Raw genomic sequence first — 17,888 nt, 5'->3', positions numbered from 1 at the left:
CCAGTAAAGGCATTTAGGCAAATCGTCCAGCAGGTTTGTGCCACCTCACCTGATAGCAGCATGATGTAGGCAAAGAAAACCTGAATCCAACGATGTACCACTTCGTTTACTGGGGTTGGCGGTTTTGACACAGAGTTCTTAGATATAGTATGGCAGCAGAGCTGATAAAGCTTCCCCCACCCATACCAGGCTCTGTATGTACAATGTCTATAGACAGTGAGGTGCCAATCACAAGAGAGGGGGGGGGGGGTCAGTCTACCATGCACTCGCTGATGTAGTCAATTAATCTCCTGGTGGTAAAACAATCAATTCAAGAAATCAGCAGCCAGCCTTACAGACACACTGCTGAAATCTGTATTTTAACCCCTACAGCACGCTATCTTCCAATTATATGGCAAAAACCTGCTGACAGATTCACTTTAAAATAATAAAACAATAACATGACCCATCTCACCTGACCTAAACCCTACAGAGAACTTGTGGGCTTGTCTTAAACGGGAAATTTATGGTGAAGGAAAACTGTACACCTCTCTGAACAGTGTCTGTCTGGGAGGCGGTGGTTGGTGCTGCCCAAAAAGTTGATCATCATGTGGCTATTTTGGTCACTGATTTTTTTCTTTAAATGTATTTTTGTACAGTTTTGAGTTATTTCACTAATATTCTCACTTTAATAAACTATTGGGACATGACTGCAGCAAGCGGAGGGTGTTCATGGCAGCCACAATTTGGCAGTCAGACCTTTTTCTTCGGGATTGTGCAACCAGCGTCTTGCGCTTGGAACCCACATGAAAAAGCACTCGTATATGTTAAAAATAATGAACCTATGCACAGCAATGTCAAAATGATTTGCTGTGGCTAAGGTCACCCTTTCAGTAACTTCCTTAGAAGAAGAAGTGACTTGACCACCCTTCAGGCAGCTTCCAAGTGGAAGCGGCCACAAGAATCTAAAAATATATATTATACATACATACATACATATATACATACACTGCTACTAAGAAATGCTGCGGAAAAAGACGCAGTGTGCAAATACCCCTAGACTGCACAAGCCGTTTAAGATACGCCATAGAAAACTGCAAGTTACAGATCTAATCCCTGAAAATAATGTCTCCAAAAACACTTCCAAGTCCATATTTTCCTCAATTCATCTGACACTAAAGTGAGCAGCATGCATAATGCAGCTTTATTTACGGTACATATGCATTACCTCTTCTCTAAGAAGCTCATATCTCACACCCGAGACCCCTATCTAGCAGATATTTAGGCTATGTGCGCACGTGTGCGTAATTCATGCAGTTACGCTGCGCTTTGTAGCGCAGCGTAACTGCATGCGTCCTGCGTCCCCTGCACAGTCTATGGAGATTGTGCAGGGGCCGTGCGCACGTGGCGTCTTAGAGCGCAGCGATTCGGCTGCTGCCTGAAGCGCTGCGTTCTAAGAAGTGACATGTCACTTCTTCCGTGCGCTTTGCCGGCAGCTCCTGCTCTGTCTATGGCAGGAGCTGCAGGCAGAGCGCATGGAATCGGCTTTTTTTTTTCTCTACGGACATTTTCTGCAGCAATTTGAAGCGCACATGTGCTCTTCAGATCGCTGCAGAAAATTCTGCAGTGACTGTATGCAACGTGCGCACATAGCCTTACAGCATAACTTATGGCAATATGATTTTCCCCTTTAAGGCCCAATTCTCTGTTATTTTCAGTTTATTCTATTGTTCTCAGCCAATACTGCTTTGAAGGACTTTACCAAGCCAGTGCAAATGGGACACACGTAATCTATAAAGTGCTCCAAATATTATTTTATGTAAGTTTGCCTGCAATACCTGAATCCTGGTTATCCCCTAGAAAGTGAGAAATGGGATGTGGACATGCCTACAGACTTTACCAAGTAACTGGCCCCGGATTTGCTGGAAAATAAGATGTACAGCTTTGTACCCTACAAGGGTCTTTCCGTGAAATAAAACATACATGTTAAAGCACCCATACTGACCAAACAACCAAGCCAGCTCAGATCCTCCTTATCTAGCCTAGAATTAGAAACAGATTTGGGGAAAGAGCTCAGATGAATTATTGAGAAGTGATGGAAAGAAAGGAGAGAAGTGGGCAGAAATAGGAACACCTTAAGTTTCAGATGGTGCCTTTAATGCAGCAGAGAGGCCTTTATTGTGTGTGAGCGCCAGGCTGTGTGTGCACCAACTACAGCGGGTACCTGCGTCTGCACACTGCCAGGTCTGCAGAAGAATAATAACTCTTCAATGACCAGGCTGATGTCACTGCGGCCCTAACAAAGCAAATCATTCATCACACAAGCACATTGCCCGGGTATAGATGACCACGTCACAATAGGAACCAGGGCACACTGACAATGTTGACTCTTGAAATCCATGTAAATCACTTTCATCTAAATGAAGAGCAACTTTCCAGAGGACCTGTCAAAGTGCACAAGCTGACCCCACTAATCAGCAACCTTCTCAGCAGCTCCTTATCGGTCACCTTGGCCTCAGATAAAGTAGCATACACCTGACAGGTCCTGCCCTGCAAGCAATCTTACTTCTGACACCCAAACAATCATGGCAAGAGAAATCCCCCATCCAGTGAACCCTGTGTGATATAAATGGAGATAATGCAAGCACTGCATGGAGCTCTACCCCACCAGACAATGTTCTCACATTAGCTAATTGCTTACAATGTCATCTCCTATAAAAATGGCAACAAAGATGTTTTTGTTTACGCGGAAATGTTCAAACATTCAGGATCTGAGACCACAACACTAATCCTAGTCTGGTCTGACACGTTTTTTGTGCATGTGTGAAAAAGATGGATAATGTCAGGACGGAGGCCAGGCAGTGTTCAGAGGCGGTTTCAGTTAAAAGCACTTGCACGTGTGACCCCGGCCTTACAAATGAAAGAAAAATGCTATCAAGTCAACGCAAGCCCAAATGAAGACCAAAACCACAAGTACGAAGTAGGCTTGAGTTAGGGTATGTCACACCTCTGTGACATCTAAGGCCCTGTGCGCACGCTGCAGATTTTGCCGCGGATTTACCGCAGAAAATGTGTAACATTGCTGCAGTCAATTCCCCAGCAAAACCTATGGGTTTTAAAAAAATGCTGTGCGCACACTAATTTTTTTTTTTTTTTATACACATGGATTTACCCGCAGATTTTCCGCCGTGGAATTAATGAGCATGTCACTTCTTTTCTGCAGGTACCTGCGGTTTTTGGCATACATAATGGTTATAATCCGCAGGGACCAACTTGTGGAAAAACTGCACAAAATCAGCGGCAAACCGCAATAAAACCGCATGCAGATTTCGTGGCGGTTTTGATGCATTTTTTTACCGCAGGTGCAGGATTCTTTAAGAGGGTCCAGTTTTTCCTTAAGAAAAAGGCACTTTCTAGCGCTCAGTGTTTCTCAGACAGCACACTGACCCATGGTTTCATTGATGCATATACACAAGTTTTAAAAACTGATTGGTGTCTGGGGTCCGTGATACTCCGGGTCCCGTCCTCTTCCGCTTTACAGATCAGACACGGGCATTATGTCTATGGGGGATCAGTGTAAAATAGATGACATTTTGAAGACACACTGTACTTCAGAGATCCATCAGGAGTTTCATTTGTTTTTCACTAATCCATTGTTAAAAGGGTTGTCCACTACATAGGAGAGCCTCTTCTAAATGTTTCCCCAATATAAAATAACACCTATACACACCACCGGCGTGGGCGCTGTTCCAGCGGTGTCACCTCTGGCTCTCTACCCATTAGGTTAGCGGCCATTCAGACATCCAATGGAAGAGAGCAGCAGAGGAAAGAAGAGAGTGAAGAGGCAGCTGAATGGCTGAAATAATAGGGAGAGCCACTACTGACACTGCTGGAACAGCACCCATATTGGTGGTGAGTATAGGTGTTATTTTATATGGGGGAAACATAGGGATTGAGAAAGGGTTTTATGAACGGTAGAGAACCCCTTTAATTATCAATGGATAATAAACTTTAGAGACAGTCCACCTGCTTGAGCTCTTAAACATTGGTGTAAAAAAAATGGAAGCAAAACAGGTGACATGAGAGAAAATGGTCTGCTTCTCACAGATGTGTACATCCTTCAGGAGGATATCTCACCTGGAGAAGGCGAGATCATAACGATCGAGGACTGACAATCAGCACCTTCCCAATGAAGAAGGTTATAGCCCTCCATATATCCATGGTCCGGCCAATGGGAAAGGTCACCAAGAGGTGACGGGAATACAGACCCTGCATGTCCAATTTTGCATTATCCATCCTATTGTTCAGTAAGGGGTAAAGCGCACCAGTACAGATGGACAGAGGCTCTCAGAGAACAGTGCAGCGCTCCAGCGTATGGCAGAGCTGGGCATCATAGCTACCGAATGAACCATCGCCAACAGCTAAAGTGTATGGTAAAGGCTGAAAACAGGCTGATAACAGGGACTAATAGAGCTAAGGTGTATGGGGGAGGCTAAACACAGGCTGATAACAGAGAACAAGAGTGCAGTGAACAGAGAACATAAACTGTAGTGTCACTGTAACTACCACCATTGTCATCCTTCATCTCCAAATCATGGCCAACCACGTCTCACCCAGACAGCCAGCACACGTCACTAGTTATGAAGTGCACCTCAGTGCAGGATCACTTCCTCCTGACCTTATGGTAACCCCAACAGTAAGGTTACCTGAGGTCACAAGACAGACTGCTGCCACTGATGACAGACAGCTCAGCACCTCTGTGCAGTGGTGGAGGCAGAGCATGGACTGGCACAGGCTGGCAGCAGCATTGTGTCCGGCAGCGGGGTCACCAGTGTCAGTGCTGGCTCGGGGCCAGGCACACAATGGCACTGCAGAGGTGGGGGCCGGCTGGGTGCAGCCACTGCTGCCCAGAGATGCACAGGACCGTCTGTGGTGGCTCTGGGCCCCAGGCCCCGGGCTGCTCCCTCCTCCTCACCCGCCTTAAAGGCGCAGGGAGCCACCAGCCGGCCGGACCGCCTCGTCCCGTCTCCCAGGCCTACGGTCCAGGCTGCTAGCAGTGAAGATGTCGCCACTTGGAGAGCATTAACCCCGCCGCTGCCAGCCCTCCCGTCCCTTAAGGCGGCACGGCCTGCTCCCCACCCTCCACAGCTCACCGGCCGGACACGCGGATCACGTGTGGGGGGCGAGCCGACCCTACTCACCAGATCTAGAATCTTTACTTAACGGTTCCCCTTTAAGCGGCGGTGGCGGGCGCCCTCCCCTGTGATTCCTCCGCTCCTCCTCCCTCCCTCTCACTTACCGGTTCTCCATCCGCCTCCCTCCGCAGGCTCCCGCACACCCACAATGCACCGCGCCGCCTGCTCTCTGCACACATGCACTTATACGTTATTCTAATGCTGCGGTGCACGGCTGTGCTGCCCAGCCCGTGTGGATGGCACGGTGCACTGCGAGGCTCACAGCTCTGACGTTACATGGAGGCCCGCGATATGAAACACTGGGCAGCAATGATGGAACTGCTCTACGTGCTGCTGTCTGGAGAATGTGTGAAAGCTGGCAGCCAATCCGATCACCGCTTTCACAATCACAGTGTAGGTTACAAAATGGAAGGAGCGATGTGATTGGTTGCTGTGATGCTCCTATTGTCCTGGTTACTATACTAATGGATATGTAACATATGGACAGGAGGCAAATCTCACTGAAAATTACAGCTCTGTGAAATGTGTACTTAGGCTAAAGTCCAACAAGCTGCAATTTTTGGGCCAGTTCCCTTCCTAAATGAAGGCCATGACAAGGTCTTGAGCTTGGAAGGTGCTGCAGAATGGCAGGGTCACGTCTCTTAACCGCATTGTGTCTTTGGAAACCAAGCTTTAAAGACACTATATGCACAGCAAGTCATTCCACCGCAGTGCATGGGTTCGTTTTTAAGGTTGCGTTCATACTATGAGTATTTAGTGCGTTTTTGATGCTGTGCAGTTTTGTTATGCAGAAAAACGTATCGTCTTCATTCCAGCAAAGTGAACGTCGAGCTCTTGCGGTAAATATGTTTTATATGTGGATTTTCCCTTTAGACATGAATAAGATGAGGAAAATCTGCGGATAAAAAACATGTTCTATATAAAACGTAACATACCAAAGGGAGACGAGGACCGCAGATGACAAAAGCATGTAAAAAACCGCACTGAAAAACACAATGAAATAGCGCAAGTAACCTATGCTGAAGAAAGGCTCCACGTCAAAAGCGCAGCCAATATTCATGGTATTTATTTTGCACTTTTCATAGTACTAAGGGAGTGTATTTTAGAGGGGAACCTCTTAGGCAATGTGCACACATTGCTTTTTTATGTGCTTCTTTTCTGTACACAAAAAAGCATGTTTGGCAGGAAAAAAGCAGCTGAAAAACACCCATTTTTTTATTGTGTTTGTGCGTTTTTTCCTGTTTGTTTTTGTGCTTTTTTTTTTTTTGTCATCGAGATCGCTGAGGTTCAGGCACTGTACCCTCGTGATCGCCGTCAGGTCTCCAGCTGATGTTACGTCTGGGACTCAGCTCTCACTGTCTGGAGGGGAGCCTGCGCCACTCCCGGCAGTTTAAAGGGAACCTGTCAGGTGCAATATGCACCGGAAAACAGGGGCAGTTCTGGGTGTATATTGCTAATCCCTGCCTAACCGTCCCTGTATACACTAGCATAAATAAAGGGATCTTTAGAAAAAGTATTTCTAAAGATCTTTTATCTTATGCAAATGAGCTTGGGGACTAGTCCCAAGGGCGGTTTTCCCCTTAGTAATCGACCCACATAGCATGCTAACACGCCTCTGCGCAGTGATGCCTCACATACCGAACTGCTCAGGGCGGCCGGCGGAGGGCATGATGTGGAGCACCCAGGACTTCCAGTCATGCGCACTACACCTCACTGGTTTCGGGAAGCTTACACCCGGCACAGTTTAGTACATATGAGCAGAAGTCCTGGGTACTCCGCATCATGTGCAGAGTGCATCCATCTTCCTCTGGCTGCCATGAACAGTGAGGTATGTGCAGCAAAGCTGCACATTCATTAGCATGTTAGTACGCCCACAGTTGCAAGCTAGCATACTATATGGACAGACTAGCTAAGGGGAGAAACATCCTTGGGACTAGTCTCCTTGCTAACATATTCCGCAGCGCTTTATATACATCAGGAACACTGTCCCCATTGGGGCTCACAATCTAAATTCCCTATCTGTATGTTTTTGGAGTGTGGGAGGAAACCCACGCAAAAACGATCCCACCAATTCCTGGATCACTTTGCCACCTGGCTTCCACACTTTCTATCCTGTGACAATCCCACTCTCATCTTGGTGGTCTTCAAAAACCCCACTGATGATTTGCTCTTACCATCTGCCGCTCATTCGCTGTCCCTAACCTTTTCTCTCAGACTTTCACAGCTGACTATCCTATCATGAAGATTGTAATACGTTGGACCTGGTCTTCTCTTGGCTCTACTGAGTAGATGATCTTACTACATTCTCTCTCTATACACCTCCCCTATAGGACAAACCATCAGCAGATTTGGTTTCCAGTTCCATCTCCATGTTGATGACACCCAATTATACATTTCCTCTTCTGACATCATGCCCACATTACTACAAAATACAAGTGATTTGTCTGTCTGCTGTCGCCTGCGGCAAAAAAACGCAGAAAACCACACCCGAAATCCGCATTCAGTTTTACCGCGGATTTGCTGTGGTTTTGCTGCGATATGTCTTTGCGTTATTTTGATAGCACAGGGAGACACTCACCTGTCCCTGCTCCTTCTGTCCGTGGTGGTGAAGTCTCTCGCGATGCTGTGTCCCGTGTGGCTGTCTCCGGCGCTCTGCTACTTGCGGGTCGGCTGTGCAGTGCATAACTGCATATGCATGACCGGCCTGGAAGCAGGAGACCAGCTTCCGGAGGCATCCTCGCTGGTGAAGGTAAGTAGAAGATCAGCGGTGACTTCAGTCAGCTGATGTGCAGTGACAGCGGGAGTCCACCTGTCACCGCAAAGCACATGAGTGAAGTTACCGCTGATCCCGCGCGGCTCACTTCACTTGCGGCCTGACCCTCACAGTGAGCAGTCATGGTCTATGGCGCTCGCTATGAGTGTCAGGTGTAGCAGAGCTGGAAGCGTCGTGGGACCTCGTGTGGATTACATCGGACCTGGAGGGCTCTAATTCATGGGGTTAATAAAGTGGTGAAAGAGGGGGCTTTATTGACTTTTACTTCAAATAAAGGATTTTTGGTTTTATTGTGTTTATTTTCACTTACAGTTTTGTGATGGGGGGGTGTCTTATAGACGCCTGCCATCACTAAACTAGGACTTAGTGGCAGCTATGGGCTGCTGCCATTAACTCTTTATTACCCCGATTGCCACCGCACCAGGGAAATTCGGGATGAGCCGGGAAAAGTCCCGGGACTGTCTCATCTAATGGATGTGGCAATTCCGGTCGGCTTCTGGCTGTTCTTTTTAGGCTGGGGGGCTCCCCAGCCTGAGAATACCAGCCCCCAGCTGTGAGTCTTTATCCTGGCTGGTTATCAAAATTGGGAAGACCTCACGCTGGTTTTTTTTAATTATTTATTTTGCTGTACGCTTTAGACCCGCCCACCGGCGTCTGTGATTGGTTGCAGTCAGACGGCTGTCACTCAGTGTGGGGGCGGGTCCATTCTAACACCTGGATACGTTTATTTGTGAACCATTCCATTGTAGATTTTACTTTATGTTTGGGATCATTGTCTTGTTGGAAGACAAATCTCTGTCCCAGTCTCAGGTCTTTTGCAGACTCCAACAGGTTTTCTTCAAGAATGGTCCTGTATTTGGCTCCATCCATCTTTTCATCAATTTTAACCATCTTCCCTGGCCCTGCTGAAAAAAATCAGGCCCAAACCATGATGCTGCCACCACCATGTTTGAAGGTGGGGATGGTGTGTTCTGAGTTGTGAGCTGTGTTACTTTCCGTCAAACATATCGTTTGGCATTGTGCTTAAGTAGTTTGATTTTGGTTTCATCTGACCAGAGCACCTTCTTCCACATGTTTGGTGTGTCTCCCAGGTGGCTTGTGACAAACTTTAAACAACGCATTTTATGAATATCTTCGAGAAATGGCTTTATCCTTGCCACTCTTCCATAAAGGCCAGATTTGTGTAGTGTACGACTGATTGTTGTCCTATGGACAGACTCTCCCGCCTCAGCTGTAGATCTCTGCAGTTCATCCAGAGTGAGCATGGGTCTCTTGGCTGCATCTCTAATCAGTCTTCTCCTTGTTTGAGATGAAAGTTTAGATGGATAGCCGGGTCATGGTAGATTTGCAGTGGTATGATACTCCTTCCATTTCAATATGATCGTTTGCACAGTGCTCCTTGGGATGTTTAAAGTTTTGGAAATCTTTTTGTAACCAAATCCGGCTTTAAACTTCTCCACAACTGTATCATGGACCTGCCTGTTGTGTTCCTTGGTCTTCATGATGCTATTTGCACTTTAAACAGAACACTGAGACTATCACAGAGCAGGGGCATTTATACAGAGACTTCATTACACACATTTGGCTTATATTTATCATCATCAGTCATTTAGGACAACATTGGATCATTCAAAGATCCTCAATGAACTTCTGGAGTGTGTTTGCTGCACTAAAAGTAAAGGGGACGAATAATATTGCACGCCCCACTTTAGAGTTATTTATTTTTAAAAAAAGTTTAGAATAAGGAATACATTTTTATTAACTTCACAATTGTGTCCCACTTGTTGATTCTTCACCATAACATTAACATTTTTATTTGTATGTTTGAAGCCTGAAATGTTGGAAAAGGTTGAAAAAATTCAAGGGAGCCGAATACTGTATTTTTCGGACTATAAGATGCACTTTTTTCCCCCCAAATGTTGGGTGAAAGTGTGGGGTGCATCTTATAGTCTGAATGTAGGGCATGGCTGCGGGGAATGAGGGTGCTGCGTTGAGGCGGGTTAACGGTTGCATGCGCAGGCTGTAGCAGCGCCTGCCGTGACCACATGGGCCCGCTCATTTCATATGCATGAATCCTCCCGCCCATCATCTCTCAGCGCTGAAGCCGGCGCTGACACGTAGGCTGGATGATGTGTGGGGGATGCAAGCATAATTAGTAGCCGGCCCGCGTGATCACCCCTGGCAACTACAGCCTGGAGTGATCATGTGTGGCTATATTCACTGCCCCCCGCGCATCATCATCAGCGCAGGGGGCAGTGAATAAGTACGGTATACTCACCATTCCCTGCAGCATCGCGATATCCTCCTGTCTGCTGGCCCGCTGATCTGTGTAGAGAGCGGTGAGCACAGCGATGACGTCATCCCTGTGCACACCGCTCCTCACACATCACCGGGCTGGCAGACAGGTGGTCATCGCGATGCTGCACGGAACGGTGACCGGCTCCACACAGGTCAGCGGTGCTGCTGCTGGCACTGACTGGAAGACGAGCGATGCTGCTGGAATGAGGAAAGATGAGTATAAACGTTTATTTTTTGTGTGCCACAGGATGCAGACTATATAGCAGGATGGGGGTATATAGCAGGATGGGGGTATATAGCAGGATGGGGGTATATAGCAGGATGGGGGGTATATAGCAGGATGGGGGTATATAGCAGGATGGGGGTATATATCGGGACGGAGGTATATATCGGGACGGAGGTATATATCGGGACGGGGGTATTTATCAGGTTGAGAGTATTTATCAGGTTGAGAGTATTTATCAGGATGGGAGTATATAGCAGGATGGGAGTATATAGCAGGATGGGAGTATATAGCAGGATGGGAGTATATAGCAGGATGGAAGTATATAGCTTGATGGGAGTATATAGCTGGATGGGAGTATATAGCTGGATGGGAGTATATAGCTGGATGGGAGTATATAGCTGGATGGGAGTATATAGCTGGATGGGAGTATATAGCTGGATGGGGTTATTTATCAGGATGGGGGCTATACCAGGATGAGGGACATATATATACAAGGAAGCGGATCATATACAAGGCAGGAGGATCATAACCAGGATGGGGTACCTTAGTAGAGAATTTGGGGACATTACCCACATACCAGTGTCAGCAGCATATCGTCGCCCTATAACCGAGTGTAATGACCACTCTTTTTGCTTAAAATGTTATTTTTCTATTTTCCTGCTCTAAAACCAGGGTGCGTCTTATGGTCCGGTGCGTCTTATAGTCCGAAAAATACGGTTCTTTCGCAAGGCACTGTAGATACAAGTTCATCTCAATAAATTAGGATATCATCAAAAAGTTAATTTTTTTTTGATAATTCAATACAAAAAGTGAAACGCATATGTTATACAGTCATATGAAAAAGTTTGGGCACCCCTATTAATGTTAACCTTTTTTCTTTATAACAAATTGGGTTTTTGCAACAGCTATTTCTGTTTCATATAGCTAATAACTGATGGACTCCGTAATATTTCTGGATTGAAATGAGGTTTATTGTACTAACAGAAAATGTGCAATCCGCATTTAAACAAAATTTGACCGGTGCAAAAGTATGGGCACCCATATCAATTTCTTGATTTGAACACTCCTAACTACTTTTTACTGACTTACTAAAGCAATAAATTGGTTTTGTAACCTCATTGAGCTTTGAACTTCATTTGCAGGTGTATCCAATCATGAAAAAAGGTATTTAAGGTGGCCACTTGCAAGTTGTTCTCCTATTTGAATCTCCTATGAAGAGTGGCATCATGGGCTCCTCAAAACAACTCTCAAATGATCTGAAAACAAAGATTATTCAACATAGTTGTTCAGGGGAAGGATACAAAAAGTTGTCTCAGAGATTTAAACTGTCAGTTTCCACTGTGAGGAACATAGTAAGAAAATGGAAGAACACGGGCACGGTTCTTGTTAAGCCCAGAAGTGGCAGGCCAAGAAACATATCAGAAGGGCAGAGGAGAATAATGGTGAGAACAGTCAAGGACAATCCACAGACCACCTCCAAAGACCTGCAGCATCATCTTGCTGCAGATGGTGTCAATGTGCATCGGTCAACAATACAGCGCACGTTGCACAAGGAGAAGCTGTATGGGATAGTGATGCGAAAGAAGCCGTTTCTGCAAGCACACCACAAACAGAGTCGCCTGAGGTATGCAAAAGCACATTTGGACAAGCCAGTTACATTTTGGAAGAAGGTCCTGTGTACTGATGAAACCTAGATTGAGTTGTTTGGTCATACAAAAAGGCGTTATGCATGGAGGCAAAAAAACACGGCATTCCAAGAAAAGCACTTACTACTCACAGTAAAATTTGGTGGAGGTTCCATCATGCTTTGGGGCTGTGTGGCCAATGCCGGCACCGGGAATCTTGTTAAAGTTGAGGGTCGCGTGGATTCAACTCAGTATCAGCAGATTCTTGACAATAATGTGCAAGAATCAGTGACGAAGTTGAAGTTACGCAGGGGATGGATATTTCAGCAAGGCAATGATCCAAAACACTGCTCCAAATCTTCTCAGGCATTCATGCAGAGGAACAATTACAATGTTCTGGAATGGCCATCCCAGTCCCCAGACCTGAATATCATTGAAAATCTGTGGGATGATTTGAAGCGGCTGTCCATGCTCGGCGACCATCAAACTTAACTGAACTGGAATTGTTTTGTAAACAGGAATGGTCAAATATACCTTCATCCAGGATCCAGGAACTCATTAAAAGCTACAGGAAGCGACTAGAGGCTGTTATTTTTGCAAAATGAGGATCTACAAAATATTAATGTCACTTTTATGTTGAGGTGCCCATACTTATGCACTGGTCAAATTTAGTTTAAATGCGGATTGCACATTTTCTGTTAGTACAATAAACCTCATTTCAATCCAGAAATATTACTCAGTCCATCAGTTATTAGATATATGAAACTGAAATAGCTGTTGCAAAAACCCAAATTGTTATAAAGAAAAAAGGTTAACATTAATAGGGGTGCCGAAACTTTTTAATATGACTATAGTCATTACAAACAGAGTGATCTATTTCACGTGTTTATTTCTGTTAATGTTAATGATTATGGCTTAGATCCAATGAAAACCCAAAAGTCATTATCCCAGAAAATTAGAATATTGTATAAGACCAACTGAAAAAATGATTTTTAAACTCAGAAATGTTGGTGCCTACTGAAAAGTCTGTATAGTAAATGCACTCATTACTTGGTCAGGGCTCCTTTTGCATGAATTACTGCATCAATGCAGCGTGGCATGGAGGCGATCAGACTGTTGCACTACTGAAGTGTTATGTATACTTTATTGATTTTTATAATGTAAAGTGTAATACAATTTTTACAAATTATGTTGACAACATGCAAAATAAGTAACAAATTGTAGTCGAGTCTATATAAGTTTAACATTTTATCCAGGGGGGGAGGGAGAGGGGAGGAAAGAAAGGAAACAAGGGGAGTAGAATTGTGTAGGAGAAGGAGTTCTAAAATTTGCTTAACTTTTAGTTGTATTTTTGTAAATAAACTTGTCTAACTCTAAAATTGCAAAATATAATCTTAAGATAAACAAATGGAAGAATTCATCTATATTACCCTAAAAACAAAATAAATAACTCTCATCAAGGATTAAACATTTTAAAGGGAACTTGTCACTAGAATTTTCGCTATGAAACTATATGAATCCCCCTCTGCAGCTCCTAGGCTGCATTCTAGAAAGGTTCATCTTGCTACTGTGCCCCCTTTCAGACCTAAATAAACACTTTATAAAATCTTACCTTCTGGTATGCTAATGAGCTTTCCTGGCCACGGGGGCGGGCTGTATTGTAGTGTTGATTGACACATACAGTGCCTACAAGTAGTATTCAACCCCCTGCAGATTTAGCAGGTTTGATAAGATGCAAATAAGTTAGAGCCTGCAAACTTCAAACAAGAGCAGGATTTATTAACAGATGCATAAATCTTACAAACCAACAAGTTATGTTGCTCAGTTAAATTTTAATAAATTTTCAACATAAAAGTGTGGGTCAATTATTATTCAACCCCTAGGTTTAATATTTTGTGGAATAACCCTTGTTTGCAATTACAGCTAATAATCGTCTTTTATAAGACCTGATCAGGCCGGCACAGGTCTCTGGAGTTATCTTGGCCCACTCCTCCATGCAGATCTTCTCCAAGTTATCTAAGTTCTTTGGGTGTCTCATGTGGACTTTAATCTTGAGCTCCTTCCTCAAGTTTTCAATTGGGTTAAGGTCAGGAGACTGACTAGGCCACTGCAACACCTTGATTTTTTCCCTCTTGAACCAGGCCTTGGTTTTCTTGGCTGTGTGCTTTGGGTCGTTGTCTTGTTGGAAGATGAAATGACGACCCATCTTAAGATCCTTGATGGAGGAGCGCAGGTTCTTGGCCAAAATCTCCAGGTAGGCCGTGCTATCCATCTTCCCATGGATGCGGACCAGATGGCCAGGCCCCTTGGCTGAGAAACAGCCCCACAGCATGATGCTGCCACCACCATGCTTGACTGTAGGGATGGTATTCTTGGGGTCGTATGCAGTGCCATCCAGTCTCCAAACGTCACGTGTGTGGTTGGCACCAAAGATCTCGATCTTGGTCTCATCAGACCAGAGAACCTTGAACCAGTCTGTCTCAGAGTCCTCCAAGTGATCATGAGCAAACTGTAGACGAGCCTTGACATGACGCTTTGAAAGTAAAGGTACCTTACGGGCTCGTCTGGAACGGAGACCATTGCGGTGGAGTACGTTACTTATGGTATTGACTGAAACCAATGTCCCCACTGCCATGAGATCTTCCCGGAGCTCCTTCCTTGTTGTCCTTGGGTTAGCCTTGACTCTTCGGATAAGCCTGGCCTCGGCACGGGTGGAAACTTTCAAAGGCTGTCCAGGCCGTGGAAGGCTAACAGTAGTTCCATAAGCCTTCCACTTCCGGATGATGCTCCCAACAGTGGAGACAGGTAGGCCCAACTCCTTGGAAAGGGTTTTGTACCCCTTGCCAGCCTTGTGACCCTCCACGATCTTGTCTCTGATGGCCTTGGAATGCTCCTTTGTCTTTCCCATGTTGACCAAGTATGAGGGCTGTTCACAAGTTTGGGGAGGGTCTTAATTAGTCAGAAAAGGCTGGAAAAAGAGATAATTAATCCAAACATGTGAAGCTCATTGTTCTTTGTGCCTGAAATACTTCTTAATACTTTAGGGGAACCAAACAGAATTCTTGTGGTTTGAGGGGTTGAATAATAAATGACCCTCTGAATAAACTTTTCACAATTTAATAAAAAAAGAAATAACATTCTTTTTTGCTGCAGTGCATTTCACACTTCCAGGCTGATCTACAGTCCAAATGTCACAATGCCATGTTAATTCCGAATGTGTAAACCAGCTAAATCTGCAGGGGGTTGAATACTACTTGTAGGCACTGTAGCTGAGGCCGCCGCCCACATCTTCGACGGTGCTCTTGAAGTCTCGCACATGCCCAGTGGCACTATCGCTGGACTGAGCACTGTTCAAATCGCCAGTGTCTGTGATCTTATTACGCAGGCGCGAGATTATGGGCGGCTACTTGGATGACCGGCACTGGCGATTTGAACAGTGCCCAGTCCTGCGATAGTGCCACTGGGCATGCGCGAGACTTCAGGAGCACTGTGGAAGATGTGGGCGGCGGCATCATCTATGTGTCAATCAACACTGGGGGACGGCGAACAGCGGCAGGAGGGGGAATAACGGACGCAATACAGCCCACCCCGTGGCCAGTAAATCTAATTAGCATAGCAAAAGGTAAGATTTTATAAAGTGTTTATTTTTATGGGCGGCACGGTGGCTCAGTGGTTAGCACAGCAGCTTTGCAGTGCTGGGGTTCTGGGTTCTAGTCCCACTCAGGACAACATCTGTAAGGAGTTTGTATGTTCTCCCCGTTTCCTCCGGGTACTCCAGTTTCCTCCCACACTCCAAAAAACAAACTGATTGGGAATTTAGATTGTGAGCCCCAATGGGGACAGTATTGCCAATGTATGTAAAGCGCTGTGGAATTAATAGCGCTATATAAGTGAATAAATATTATATATAATATATTTAGATCTGAAAGGGGGGCCAGTAGCAAGATGAACCTTTCTAGAATGCAGCCCATGAGCTGCAGAAGGGGATTCTTTTTAGTTTCATAGGAAAAATTCTAGTGACAGGTTCCCTTTAAGATTCGGAGTGAATTTTTTCGACCATAAATTCCATCTTGTTGAATATTTTGTGTAAGATTTCTCCTTTTGATGCAAATTTATATTTGTATATATTGTGTGAAGAGACTCTTTCTATTATGTCATGCACAGATGGAACTTTGTCGTCTCTCCAATTGACTGCTATAAAAAATTTTATCACTTGGATGATGTGACATTTGATGTGCCTACAATTCAGATTAAGTTCATCTAGGCCAATGAATAATAGAACCAATTCCGCTGTAAGATTAATTTTATTAGAAGTCACATTATGGATGAGTATCTCTACATCTCTCCATAATTTCTTCAATTTTGGACAGCTCCACAATATACAGTATGTCGAGTAGTTCTGAGTAGTGCTGAGGTGTTATGGAAGCCCAGGTTGCTTTGATTGCAGCCTTCAGCTCGTCTGCATTGTTGGGTCTGGTGTGTCTCATCTTCCTCTTGACAATATGATCAAGCGAGTTTGCTGGCCAATCAAGCACAATGATACTGTGGTTATTAAACCAGGTATTGGTACCTTTGGCAGTGTGGACAGGTGCCAAGTCCTGCTGGAAAATGACATTTCCATCTCCAAAAAGCTTGCTGCAGAGGGAAGCATGACGTGCTCTAAAATTTCCTGGTAGACGGCTGCGCTGACTTTGGTCTTGATAAAACACAGTGGATCTAAACCAGATGACATGGCTCCCCAAACCATCACTGATTGTGGAAACTTCACACTAGACCTCAAGCAGCTTGGATTGTGGCCTCTCCACTCTTCCTCCTTCTGGGACCTTGATTTCCAAATGAAATGTAAAATTTACTTTCATCTGAAAACAACACCTTGGACCACTGAGCAACAGTCCAGTTCTTTTTCTCCTTGGCCCAGGTAAGATTCCTCTGGTGTTGTCTATTGATCATGAGAGGCTTGACACAAGGAATGCGGCAGTTGTAGTCCATGTCCTATGTCTGTGTGTGGTGGCTCTTGAAGCACTGACTCCAGCAGCTGTCCACTCCTTGTGAATCTCCCCCAAACTTTTGAATGGCCTTTTCTTAACAATCTATCAGGCCTGCGGTTATCCCGGTTGCTTGTGCACCTTTTCTTCCACACTTTTTCCATCCACTCATCTTTCCATTAATATGCTTGGATACAGCACTTTGTGAACAGCCAGCTTCGACCTTTTGTGGTTTACCCTGCATCTGGAGAGTGCCAAGGACTGCCTTCTGGACATCGGTCAAGTCAGCAGTCTTCCCCATTATTGTGTGGTTTACTGAACCAGACTAAGGGACTATTTTAAACACTCAGGAAGCCTTTGCAGATGTTTTGTGGTAATTGTTCTAATTTTTTAAGATAATGACTTTTGGGTTTTCATTGGCTGTAAGCCATAATCATCAACTTTAGCAGAAATAAACACTTGAAATAGATCACTGTTTGTTATGATATATATAATATGTATATAATATACAGTGGGTACGGAAAGTATTCAGACCCCTTTAAGTTTGTCACTCTTTGTTTCATTACAGACATTTGGTAAATTAAAAAAAACAAACATTTTTTCTCATTAATGTACACTCTGCACCCCATCTTGACGGAGAAAAAACAGAAATGTCGCTCCACAGCTGGCGTCCTCCAGCTGTCACAGCAAACCACCTGAGTGACTGAAGTCAGCAACGCAATCGGCGGTGCCGTCACTCATGTGTTTGCTGTCACAGCTCGAGTTCTCCACCCGTGAGCGCACATCAGGCCGCGACTGAAGTGAGCC

The 17,888-nt window shown here is 45.0% G+C and overlaps 1 protein-coding gene and 1 pseudogene across 2 annotated transcripts in view; both read right to left on the bottom strand.

Moving 5' to 3' along the window:
• SEPHS1 (selenophosphate synthetase 1) overlaps positions 1-5,504 on the bottom strand; it is a 94,710-nt gene extending 89,206 nt beyond the window's left edge. The window contains exon 1 of one of the 2 annotated variants that reach the window (XM_075345259.1): positions 5,279-5,504. The gene's annotated coding sequence lies outside the window, so the exon portion shown is untranslated. The other variant, XM_075345261.1, reaches the window with a different exon arrangement.
• Positions 5,505-5,957: 453 nt separating this feature from the next.
• The window catches only part of LOC142302443 (uncharacterized), a 57,217-nt pseudogene continuing 45,286 nt past the window's right edge, over positions 5,958-17,888 (bottom strand).

This window comes from Anomaloglossus baeobatrachus, chromosome 4 (genome assembly GCF_048569485.1).
Source record: "Anomaloglossus baeobatrachus isolate aAnoBae1 chromosome 4, aAnoBae1.hap1, whole genome shotgun sequence".
In the NCBI taxonomy this organism is placed as follows: Eukaryota; Metazoa; Chordata; class Amphibia; order Anura; family Aromobatidae; genus Anomaloglossus; species Anomaloglossus baeobatrachus.
The sequence above is the reverse complement of the archived record's forward strand: the minus strand, read 5'-3'. Positions and strand labels throughout refer to the sequence as shown.